Source organism: Mercurialis annua, linkage group LG5, assembly GCF_937616625.2.
Source record: "Mercurialis annua linkage group LG5, ddMerAnnu1.2, whole genome shotgun sequence".
Classification (NCBI taxonomy): Eukaryota; Viridiplantae; Streptophyta; class Magnoliopsida; order Malpighiales; family Euphorbiaceae; genus Mercurialis; species Mercurialis annua.
Window position 1 is genome coordinate 27182403 of NC_065574.1, and position 13022 is coordinate 27195424.

The following is a 13022-nucleotide window of genomic DNA, read 5'->3' on the forward strand; positions in this document are numbered from 1 at the left end:
AAAGTGTGCGTTAATAGTGACGCTAGATTAGTATGTCCCGTCAGAAGTCTCATTTACGCGTCGTTCCGATTACCTAAGCATGGTTTGGTTATATTACGCAAAGTGTGCGTGAAAAGTGATGCTAGATTTGTATGTCGCGTCTCAAGTCTCTTTAATGCATCGTTGCGATTACCATGCTTATGTCGCGTCACAAGTCTCTCTAACACGGCGTTTCGATTACCTAACATGGTTAGGTTATATTACGAAAAGTGTTTGTTAAAAGTTACGCTAGATTAGGATGTCGCATCAAAAGTCTCTTTAACGCGTTGTTCCGATTACCTAAGCATGGTTAGCTTATATTACAGAAAGTGTGCGTTAAAACTGACGCTAGATTACTATGTCCCATCAAAAGACTCTTTAACGTGTTGTTCCGTATACATAAGCATGGTTAGGATATATTAGTATGTCACGTCTCAACTGTCTGCAACGCGTCGTTTCGATTACCATGCTTTTGTCGCGTCACAAGTCTCTCTAACGTGTCGTTCTGATACCTAAGCATGGTTAGGTTATATTACGCAAAGTGTGCGTGAAAAGTAACGCTAGATTAGTATGTCGCGTCTCAAGTCACTTTAACGCGACGCAAAGTGTGCGTGAAAAGTGAAGCTAGATTAGTATGTTGCCTCACAAGTTTCTTTAACGCGTCGTTCTGATTACCTAAGCATGGTTAGATTATATTACGCAAAATGTGCGTGAAAAGTGACGCTAGATTAATATGTCGTAATGCGTCGTTCCGATTACCATGCTCATGTCGCATCACAAGTCCGTCTAACGCGTCGTTCCGATTACCTAAGTATGGTTAGGTTATATATTAAGGAAAGTGTGCGTTAAAAGCGACGCAAAGTGTGCGTGAAAAGTGAAGCTAGATTAGTATGTTGCCTCACAAGTTTCTTTAACGCGTCGTTTCGATTACCTAAAAATGGTGAGGTTATATTACGCAAAGTGTGCGTTAAAAGTGATGCTAGATTAGTATGTCCAGTCACAAGTCTCTTTAACGCGTCGATGCGATTACCTAAGCATGGTTAGGTTATATTACGCATAGTGTGCGTGAAAAGTGACGCTCGATTTGTATGTCGCGTCTCAAGTCTCTTTAATGCATCGTTTTCGATTACCATGCTTATGTCGCATCACAAGTCTCTTAAACGCACCGTTCCGTTTACCTAAGCATGGTTAGGTTATCTTACGCAAAGTGTGCGTTAAAAGTGACTCTAATTTAGTATGTCGGGTCTAAGCATGGTTAAGTTATATTATGCAAAGTGTGCGTGAAAAGTGACGCTAGATTAGTATGTTGTGTCACAAGTCTATTTAACGCGTTGTTCCGAATACCTAAGCATGGTAAGGTTATATTACGCAAAGTGTGCGTGATAAAGGATGCTAGATTATATCGCGTCGCAAGTCTTTTTAATGCTTCGTTTCGATTACATGCTCATGTCGCGTCACATGTCTCTGTACCGCGTCGATCCGATTACCTAAGCATGGTTAGGTTATATTACGGAAAGTGTGCGTTAAAAGTGACGCTATATTACTATGTCGCATCACAAGTCTATTTTTCGCGTCGTTCCGATTACCCATGGTTAGGTTATATTACGCAATGTGTGCTTGAAAAGTGACGCTAGATTAGTATGTCATGTCTCAAGTCTCTATAACGCGTCGTTTTGATTACCATGCTTATGTCGCGTCATAAGTCTTCTAAACGCGTAGTTCTGTTTGCCTTAGCATGGTTAGGCTATATTAGGCAAAGTGTGCGTGAAAAGTGACGCTAGATTAGTATGTCGAGTCTCAAGTCTCACTTTAATGCGTCGTTTCCATTACCATGCTTATGTCATGTCACAATTCTCTCTAAAGCGTCTTTCTGATTGCCTAAGAATGGTTAGGTTATATTACGCAATGTGTCCATTAATAGTGATGCTAGATTAGTATGTCTCATCAGAAGTCTCTTTTACGCGTCGTTCCGATTACCTAAGCATGGTAATGCGTCGTTTCGATTACCATGCTTATGTCGCGTCACAAGTCTCTCTAACGCGTCGTTTCGATTACCATGCTTATGTCGCGTCACAAGTCTCTCTAACGCGTCGTTCGGAATGACACGTTAAAGAGAGTTGTGACGCGACATAAGCATAGTAATCGAAACGACGCGTTAAAGAGACTTGACACGCGACATACTAATCTATTGTCACTTTTCATGCACACTTTGTGTAATATAAACTAACCATGGGTAATAAGAACGATGCGTTAGAGATACTTGTGACTCGACATAAGCATGGTAATCGAAACGACGCGCTAAAGAGAATTGAGAAGCGACATACTAATCTAGCGTCACTTTTTACGCACACTTTGCGTAATATAACCTAACCATGCTTAAATAATCGGAACGACGCGATAAAGAGAATTGAGACGCGACATACAAATCTAGCGTCACCTTTCACGCACACTTTGCTTAATATAACCAAACCAGGCTTAGGTAATCGGAATGACGCGTTAAAGAGACTTGTGACGCGTCATAAGCATGGTGCTCAAACAACGCGTAAAAGAGACTTGAGTTGCGACATACTAATCTAGCGTCACTTTTCACGCACACTTTGCGTAATATAACCTAACTATGCTTATGTAATATTATGCAAAGTGTGCGTGAAAAGTGACGCTAGATTAGTATGTAGCGTCTTAAGTGTCTTCAACCCGTCGTTTTGATTACCATGCTTATGTCGTGTCACAAGTAATGGTTAGGTTATATTACGCAAAGTGTGCGTTAAAAGTGACGCTAGATTAGTAGGTCGTGTCTCAAGTCTCTTTAACGCGTCGTTTTGATTACCTAAGCATCGTTAGGTTATATTACGCAAAATGTGCGTAAAAAGTGACGCTAGATTACCTAAGCATGGTTAGTATATATTATGCAAAGCGTGCGTTAAAAGTAAAGCTAGATTACTATGTCCCGTCACAAGTCTGTTTAACGCGTCGTTCCGACTACCTAAGCATGGTTAGGTTATATTACGCAAAGTGTGCGTTGAAAATGACGTTAGATTAGTATGTCAACGTTTCCAGTCTCTTTAACGCGTCGTTTCGATTACCATGCTTATGTTGCGTCACAAGTCTCTCAACGCGTCGTTCCGATTACCGAAGCATGGTTAGGTTATATTACGCAAAGTGTGCGTAAAAAGTGAAGCTGGACTAGTATGTCGCATTTCAAGTCTCTTTAACACGTCGTTTCGATTACTGTGCTTATGTCGCGTCACAAGTCTCTTTAACGTGTCGTTCCGAACACCTAAGCATGGTTAGGTTATATTACATAAAGTGTGCGTGAAAAGCGATGCTAGATCAGTATGTCGGGTCTCAAGTCTCTTGAACGCGTCGTTTTGATTACCATGCTTATGTCGCATCACAAATCTCTCTAACGCGTCGTTCCGATTACCTAAGCATGGTTAGTTTATATTATGGAAAGTGTGCGTTGAAAGTGAAGCTAGATTACTATGTCCCGTCACAAGTCTCTTTAACGCGTCGTTTTAATTACCATGCTTATGTCGCGTCACAAGTTTCTCAAACGCGTCCAATTACCTAGGCATTGTTAGGTTATAATACGCAAAGTGTGCGTGAAAAGTGACGCTAGATTAGTATGTCTTATCTCAAGTCTCTTTAACGCGTCGTTTTGATTACCATGCTTATGTCGCGTCACAAGTCTCTCAATGCGTCGTTCCGATTACCGAAGCATGGTTAGGTAATATTACGCAAACGGTGCGTGAAAAGTGACGCTAGATTAGTATGTCGATTACCATGCTTATGTCGCGTCTCAAGTCTCTTTAACGTCATTCCGATTACCCAAGCATGGTTAGGTTATATTACGCAAAGCGTGCGTAAAACAAGTGATGCTAGATTAGTCCGATTACCTATCATGGTTAGGTTATATTACACAAAGTGTGCGTGAAAAGTGACGCTAGATTAGTATGTCCCGTCTCATATCTCTTTAACGCATCGGTCCGATTACCTATCATGGTTAGGTTATATTGCACAAAGTGTGCGTGAAAAGTGACGCTAGATTAGCATGTCCCGTCTAATGTTTCTTTAAGGCATCGTTTCATTACCATTCTTATGTCACGTCACAAGTCTCTCTAATGCATCGTTCCAATTACCTAAGCATGGTTAGTGTTTACTACGCAAAGTGTGCGTGAAAGTGAAATAGATCAATATGTCGCGTCTAAAGTCTTTGAGACGCGTCGTTCCAATCACCTAAGCATGGTTAGGTTAAATTACATAAAGAGTGCGTAAGAAGTGATGCTAGATTAGTATGTCGTGTCTCAAGTCTCTTTAACGCGTCGTTCCGATTACCTAAGCATGGCTAGGTTATATTACGCAAAGTGTGCATTAAAAGTGACAATAGATTAGTATGTCGCGTCTCAAGGCTTTGTAACGCGTCGTTTCGATTACCTAGGTATGGTTAGGTTATATTATCCAAAGTTAGCGTGAAAAGTGACGCTAGATTAGTATGTCGTGTCTCAAGTGTTTTTGACCCGTCGTTACGATTACCATGCTTATATCACGTCCCAAGTCTCTCTAACACGTTGTTACGATTACCTAAGCATGGTTAGGTTATATAACGCAAAGTGTTGCGTCACAAGTTTCTTTCACGCATCGTTCCGATTACCTAAGCATGGTTAGGTTATATTACGCAAAGTGTGCGGGAAAGGTGACGCTAGATTAGTATGTCGCGTCACAAGTCTCTTTAATGCGTCTTTCGGATTACCTATGCATGGTTAAATTATATACGCAAAGTGTGCGTGAAAAGTGACGCTTGATTAGTATGTCGCGTCTCAAGTCTCTTTAACGCCGCTTTCCAATTATCTAAGCATGGTTAGGTTATATTACGCAAAGCGTGCGTTAATAGTGACGCTAGATTAGTATGTCGCGTCTCAAGTCTCTTTAACGCGTCGTTCCGATTACCTAAACATCGTTAGGTTATATTATGCAAAATGTGCTTAAAAAGTGACGCGAGATTAGTATGTCGCGTATCAAGTGTCTTTAACGCGTCGTTCCGATTACCTAAACATCGTTAGGTTATATTATGCAAAATGTGCTTAAAAAGTGACGCGAGATTAGTATGTCGCGTATCAAGTGTCTTTAACCCGTCGTTCAGATTACCATGCATATTTCGTGTCGCAAGTCTCCCTAACGCGTCGTTATAGGTTATATTACGCAAAGTGTGCGTTAAAAGTGACGCAAGATTACTATGTCGCGTCACAAGTTTCTTTAACGCATCGTTCCGATTACCTAAGCATGGTTAGGTTATATTACGCAAAGTGTGCGGGCAAAGTGACTCTAGATTAGTATGTCGCGTCTCAAGTCTCTTTAACGCGTCGTTTCGATTATCATGCTTATGTTGCGTCTCAAGTATTTTTAACGCGTTGTGCCGATTACCTAAGCATGGTTAGTTTATATTACGCAAAGTGTGCGGGAAAAGTGACTCTAGATTAGTATGTCGCGTCTCAAGTCTCTTTTACGCGTCGTTTCGATTACCATGCTTATGTCGCGTCACAAGTCTCTCTAACGCGTCGTTCTGATTACCTAAGCATGGTAATTTATATTATGGAAAGTGTGCGTTAAAAGTGAAGCTAGATTACTATGTCCCTTCACAAGTCACTTTAACGCGTCGTTCCGACTACCTAAGCATGGTTAGGTTATATTACGCTAAGTGTGCGTGAAAAGTGACGCTAGATTAGTATGTCGCGTCACAAGTCTCATTAATGCGTCGTTCCAATTACCTAAGCATGGTTAATTTATATTATGGAAAATGTGCGTTAAAAGTGAAGCTACATTACTATGTCGCGTCTTATGTCTCTTTACCGTGTCGTTTCGATTACCATGCTTATGTCGCGTCACAAGTCTCTCAAATGTGTCGTTCCGATTACCTAATCATGGTTAGGTTATATTATGCAAAGTGTGCGTTAAAATTGACGGTAGAGTACTATGTCGCGTAGCAAGTCACTTTAACGCGTCGTTCCGATTACCTTAGCATGGTTAGGTTATATTACGCAAAGTGTGTGTGAAAAATGACGTTAGATTTGTATGTTGCGTCTCATGTCTTATTAACGCGTTGTTACAATTACCTAAGTATAGTTAGGTTATATTACGCAAAGTGTCCGGGAAAAGTGACTCTAGATTAGTATGTCGCGTCTCAAGCCTCTTTTACGTGTCGTTTTGATTACCATGCTTATGTCGCGTCACAAGTCCCTCTAAGCGCCGTTCGGATTACCTAAGCATGGTTAATTTATATTATGGAAAGTGTACGTGAAAAGTGACGCTAGATTAGTATGTCGCGTCACAAGTCTCTTTAACGCGTCGTTCCGTTTACCTAAGCATGGTTAGGTAATATACTTAAAGTGTGCGTGAACATTGACGCTAAATTAGTATGTCGCATCTCAAGTCTCTTCAACGCGTCAATTCGATTACCTAAGCATGATAAGGTTATATTATGGAAAGTGTGCGTTAAAAGTGAAGCTAGATTACTATGTCAAGTCTCTTTAACGCGTCGTTCCGATTACCTAAGCATGGTTAGGTTACATTACGCAAAGTGTGCGTGAAAAGTGACGCTAGATTAGTAAGTCGCGTCACGAGTCTCTTTAACGCGTCGTTCCGATTACCTAAGCATGGTTAATTTATATTATGGAAAGTGTGCGTTAAAAGTGAAGCTAGATTACTATGTCGCATCACAAGTCTCATTAACGCGTCGTTCCGATTACCTAAGCATGGTTAAGGTTACAATACACAAAGTGTGCGTGAAAAGTGACGCTAGATTAGTATGTCGCGTCACAAGAGTCTTTAACGCGTCATTTAAATTACATAAGAATGGTTAGGTTATATACCCAAAGTGTGCGTGAAGAGTGACGCTAGATTAGTATGTCGCGTCTCAAGTCTCTTTAACGCGTCGTTTTGATTACCATGCTTATGTCGCGTCACAAGTCTCTCAAACTTGTCGTTCCGATTACCAAATCATGGTTAGGTTATATTATGCAAAGTGTGCGTTAAAATTTACGGTAGAGTACTATGTCGAGTTACAAGTCACTTTAACGCGTCGTTCCGATTACCTTAGCATGGTTAGGTTATATGACGCAATGTGTGCGTGAAAAGTGACGCTAGATTTATATGTTGCGTCTCAAGTCTCTTTAATGCGTTGTTCCGATTAACTAAGCATGGTTAGATTATATTACGCAAAGTGTGGTTGAAAAGTGACGCTAAATTAGTTTGTCTCGTCTCAAGTCTCTTTAACGCGTCGTTTTGATTACCTAAGCATGGTTAGATTATATTACGCAAAGTGTGTGTGAAAAGTGACACTATATTAGTATGTCGCGTCTCAAGTCTCTACAACGCGTCGATTCGATTACCTAAGCATGGTTACGTTATATTACGCAAAGTGTGCATGAAAAGTGACGTTGGATTAGTATGTCGCGTCTCAAGTCTCTTCAACGCCTCGATTCGATTACCTAAGCATGGTTACGTTATATAACGCAAAGTGTGCGTGAAAAGTGACGTTGGATTAGTATATCGCGTCACAAATCTCACTAATGTCCGATTACATATGCATGCTTAGGTTATATTACACAAAGTGTGTGTGAAAAGTGACGCTAGATTAGTATGTCGCGCCTCAAGTCTCTGTAACGCGTCCTTTCGATTACCATGCTTCTGTATTATGGAAAATGTACATTAAATGTGAAGCTAGATTACTATGTCGTTTCACAAGTATCTTTAGCGCATCGTTCTGATGACCTAAGCATGATTAGGTTATAATACGCAAAGGTGCGTGAAAAGGGACGCCAGAGTAGTATGTCGCGTCACAAGTCTCTTTAACGCGTCGTTCCGATTACCTAAGCATGGTTAAATATATACGCAAAGTGTGTGTGAAAAGTGAAGCTAGATTAGTATGTCGCGTCTCAAGTCTCTTTAACGCGTCGTTCCGATTATCTAAGCATGGTTAGGTTATATTACGTAAAGAGTGCGTTAAGCTGACGCTAGATTAGTATGTCGCGTCTCAAGTCTCTTTAACGCGTCGTTTCGATTACCTAAGCATCGTTAGGTTATATTACGCAAAATGTGCATAGAAAGTGACGCTAGATTACTATGTCGCGTGTCAAGTCTCTTTAACGCGTCGTTTCGATTACTATGCTTATGTCGCGTCACAACTCTCTTTAACGTGTCATTCCGAACGACGCGTTAGAGAGACTTGTGACGCGACATAAGCATGGTAATCGAAACGACGCGTTAGAGAGACTTGTGACGCGACATAAGCATGGTAATCGAAACGACGCATTACCATGCTTAGGTAATCGGAACGACGCGTAAAAGAGACTTGTGATGAGACATACTAATCTAGCATCACTATTAATGGACACATTGCGTAATATAACCTAACCATTCTTAGGCAATCAGAAAGACGCTTTAGAGAGAATTGTGACATGACATAAGCATGGTAATGGAAACGACGCATTAAAGTGAGACTTGAGACTCGACATACTAATCTAGCGTCACTTTTCACGCACACTTTGCCTAATATAGCCTAACCATGCTGAGGCAAACAGAACTACGCGTTTAGAAGACTTATGACGCGACATAAGCATGGTAATCAAAACGACGCGTTATAGAGACTTGAGACATGACATACTAATCTAGCGTCACTTTTCAAGCACACATTGCGTAATATAACCTAACCATGGGTAATCGGAACGACGCGAAAAATAGACTTGTGATGCGACATAGTAATATAGCGTCACTTTTAACGCACACTTTCCGTAATATAACCTAACCATGCTTAGGTAATCGGATCGACGCGGTACAGAGACATGTGACGCGACATGAGCATGTAATCGAAACGAAGCATTAAAAAGACTTGCGACGCGATATAATCTAGCATCCTTTATCACGCACACTTTGCGTAATATAACCTTACCATGCTTAGGTATTCGGAACAACGCGTTAAATAGACTTGTGACACAACATACTAATCTAGCGTCACTTTTCACGCACACTTTGCATAATATAACTTAACCATGCTTAGACCCGACATACTAAATTAGAGTCACTTTTAACGCACACTTTGCGTAAGATAACCTAACCATGCTTAGGTAAACGGAACGATGCGTTTAAGAGACTTGTGATGCGACATAAGCATGGTAATCGAAAACGATGCATTAAAGAGACTTGAGACGCGACATACAAATCGAGCGTCACTTTTCACGCACACTATGCGTAATATAACCTAACCATGCTTAGGTAATCGCATCGACGCGTTAAAGAGACTTGTGACTGGACATACTAATCTAGCATCACTTTTAACGCACACTTTGCGTAATATAACCTCACCATTTTTAGGTAATCGAAACGACGCGTTAAAGAAACTTGTGAGGCAACATACTAATCTAGCTTCACTTTTCACGCACACTTTGCGTCGCTTTTAACGCACACTTTCCTTAATATATAACCTAACCATACTTAGGTAATCGGAACGACGCGTTAGACGGACTTGTGATGCGACATGAGCATGGTAATCGGAACGACGCATTACGACATATTAATCTAGCGTCACTTTTCACGCACATTTTGCGTAATATAATCTAACCATGCTTAGGTAATCAGAACGACGCGTTAAAGAAACTTGTGAGGCAACATACTAATCTAGCTTCACTTTTCACGCACACTTTGCGTCGCGTTAAAGTGACTTGAGACGCGACATAACTAATCTAGCGTTACTTTTCACGCACACTTTGCGTAATATAACCTAACCATGCTTAGGTATCAGAACGACACGTTAGAGAGACTTGTGACGCGACAAAAGCATGGTAATCGAAACGACGCGTTGCAGACAGTTGAGACGTGACATACTAATATATCCTAACCATGCTTATGTATACGGAACAACACGTTAAAGAGTCTTTTGATGGGACATAGTAATCTAGCGTCAGTTTTAACGCACACTTTCTGTAATATAACCTAACCATGCTTAGGTAATCGGAACAACGCGTTAAAGAGACTTTTGATGCGACATCCTAATCTAGCGTAACTTTTAACAAACACTTTTCGTAATATAACCTAACCATGTTAGGTAATCGAAACGCCGTGTTAGAGAGACTTGTGACGCGACATAAGCATGGTAATCGCAACGATGCATTAAAGAGACTTGAGACGCGACATACAAATCTAGCATCACTTTTCACGCACACTTTGCGTAATATAACCAAACCATGCTTAGGTAATCGGAACGACGCGTAAATGAGACTTCTGACGGGACATACTAATCTAGCGTCACTATTAACGCACACTTTGTGTAATATAACCTAACCATGCTTAGGTAATTGGAATGACGCATTAAAGAGACTAGAGACGCTACATACTAATATAGCATCACTTTTCAAACACACTTTTTTTAATATAACCCAACCTAACCACGTTACAGAGACTTGTGACGCACTAATCTAGCGTTACTTTTCACGCGCACTTTGCGTAATGTAACCTAACCATGCTGAAGTAATCGGACTGACGCGTTAAAGAGACTTGAGACGCGACATACTAATCTAGCATCACTTTTCACTCACCCTTTGCGTAATATAACCTAACCATGCTTAGGTAATCAGAACAACGAGTTAAAAGACTTGTGACGCGACATACTAATCTAGCGTCACATTTCACGCACACTCTGCGAAATATAACCTAACCATGCATAGGTAATCGGAACGACAAGTTAAAGAGACTTGTAACACAACATACTAATCTAGCGTCACTTTTCACGCACACTTTGCGTAATATAACCTAACCATGCTTATTGTGACCCGACATAGTAATCTAGCGTCACTTTTAACTCACACTTTCCATAATATAACCTAACGCTTAGGTAATCGGAACGACGCGTTACAGAAACTTGAGACGCGACATACTAATCTAGCGTTACTTTTCACGCACACTTTGCATAATATAACCTAACTATGCTTTAGTAATCGGAACGACGCGTTAGGGAGACTTGTGACGCGAAATAAGAATGGTAATTGAAAAAACGCGTTAAAGAGACTTGAGATGCGACATACAAATCTAGCGTTACTTTTCACGCACAGTTTGCGTAATATAACCTAACCATGCTTAGGTAATCGAAACGACGCGTTAAAGAGACTAAAGATGCGACATAGTAATCTAGCGTCACTTTTCAAGCATATTTTGCATAATATAACCTAACCAGGCTTAGGTAATCGGAACGATGCGCTAAAGAGACTTGTGAGGCGACATAAGCATGGTCATCAAAACGACGCGTTAGTGAGACTAGTGACGCGAAATAAGCAAGGTGATTGAAACGACACGTTAAAGAGACTTGAGACATGACATACTAATCTAGCGTCACTTTTCACGCACATTTTGCGTAATATAACCAAACAATGCTTAGGTAATCGAAATGACGCGTTAAAGAGAGACTTGAGATGTGACATACTAATCTAGAGTCAATTTTCATGCACATTTTGCGTAATATAACCTAAGCATACTTAGTTAATCGTAACAACGCGTTAAAGAGACTTGACATGCGACATACTAATCTATCGTCACTTTTCACGCACACTTTGCGTAATACAACCTAACCATGCTTAGGTAATTGGAACAACGCTACTAATATAGAGTCACTTTTCACGCACACTTCGCGTAATATAAACTAACCATGCTTAGGTAATCAGAACGACGCGTTAGAGAGACTCGTGACGCGATATAAGCATGGTAATCTAAACGACGCGTTAAAGAAACTTGTGACTCGACAAAGTAATGTAGCGTCCCTTTTTATGCACACTTTGCGTAATATAACCTAACCATGCTTAGGTTATCGGAGCGACGCGCTAGAGAGACTTGTGACGCGATATAAGAGCATGGTAATCGAAACGACGCGTTAAAGAGATTGAGACGCGACATACTAATCTAACGTCACATTTCATTCACACTTTGCGTAATATAATCTAAGCATGCTTAGGTAATCGGAACGGTGCGTTAGTGAGACTTGTGACGCGACATAAGCATGGTAATTGAAACGACACATTAAAGAGACTTGAGATGCGACATACTAATCTACCGTCACTTTTCACGCACACTTTGTGTAATATAACCTATCCATGCTTAGGTAATCGAAACGACGCGTAAGTGAGACTTGAGATGCGACATACTAATCTAGCGTAACTTTGTGTAATATAACCTAACCATTCTTAGTTAATTGAAACGACGCGTTAATGAGAGTAGAGACGCGACATACTAATCTATCGTCACTTTTCATGCGCACTTTGCGTAGTATAACCCATGCTTAGATAATTGGAACGACGCGTGAAAGAGACTTGTGACGCGACGTAAGCATGATAATCGAAACGACGCGTTCAAGAGACTTGAGATGCGACATACTAATCTATCGTCGCTTTTCACGCACACTCTTTGTAATATAACCTAACAATTATTAGGTAATTGGAACGAGGCGATAGAGAGACTTGTGACGCGACATAATCATGGTAATCGAAATGACGTGTTAAAGAGACTTGAGACGCAACATACTAATCTAGCGTCACTTTTAACGCACACTTTGCGTAATATAACCTAACCATGCTTAGGTAATCGGAACGACGCGTTGAAGTGACATAGTACTATACCGTAAATTGTAGCACACTATTTGCGTATTAAAACCTAACAATAATTAGGTAATCGGAACGACGCGTTAGAGAGACTCGTGACGCGACATAAGCATGGTAATCGAAATGACGCGTTACTGAGTCTTGAGACACGGCATACTAATCTAGCGTCACTTTTCATGCACACTTTGCGTAATATAACCTAACCATGTAAGGGAATCGGAACGATGCGTTAAAGAGAGTTGTGTCGAGAGATAATCTAGCTTAACTTTTAACGCAGACTTTCCATAATATAAATTAACCATGCTGAGGTAATCGGAACGACGCGTTAAAAAGACTTGTGACGCGACTTAAGCATGGTAATCGAAACAA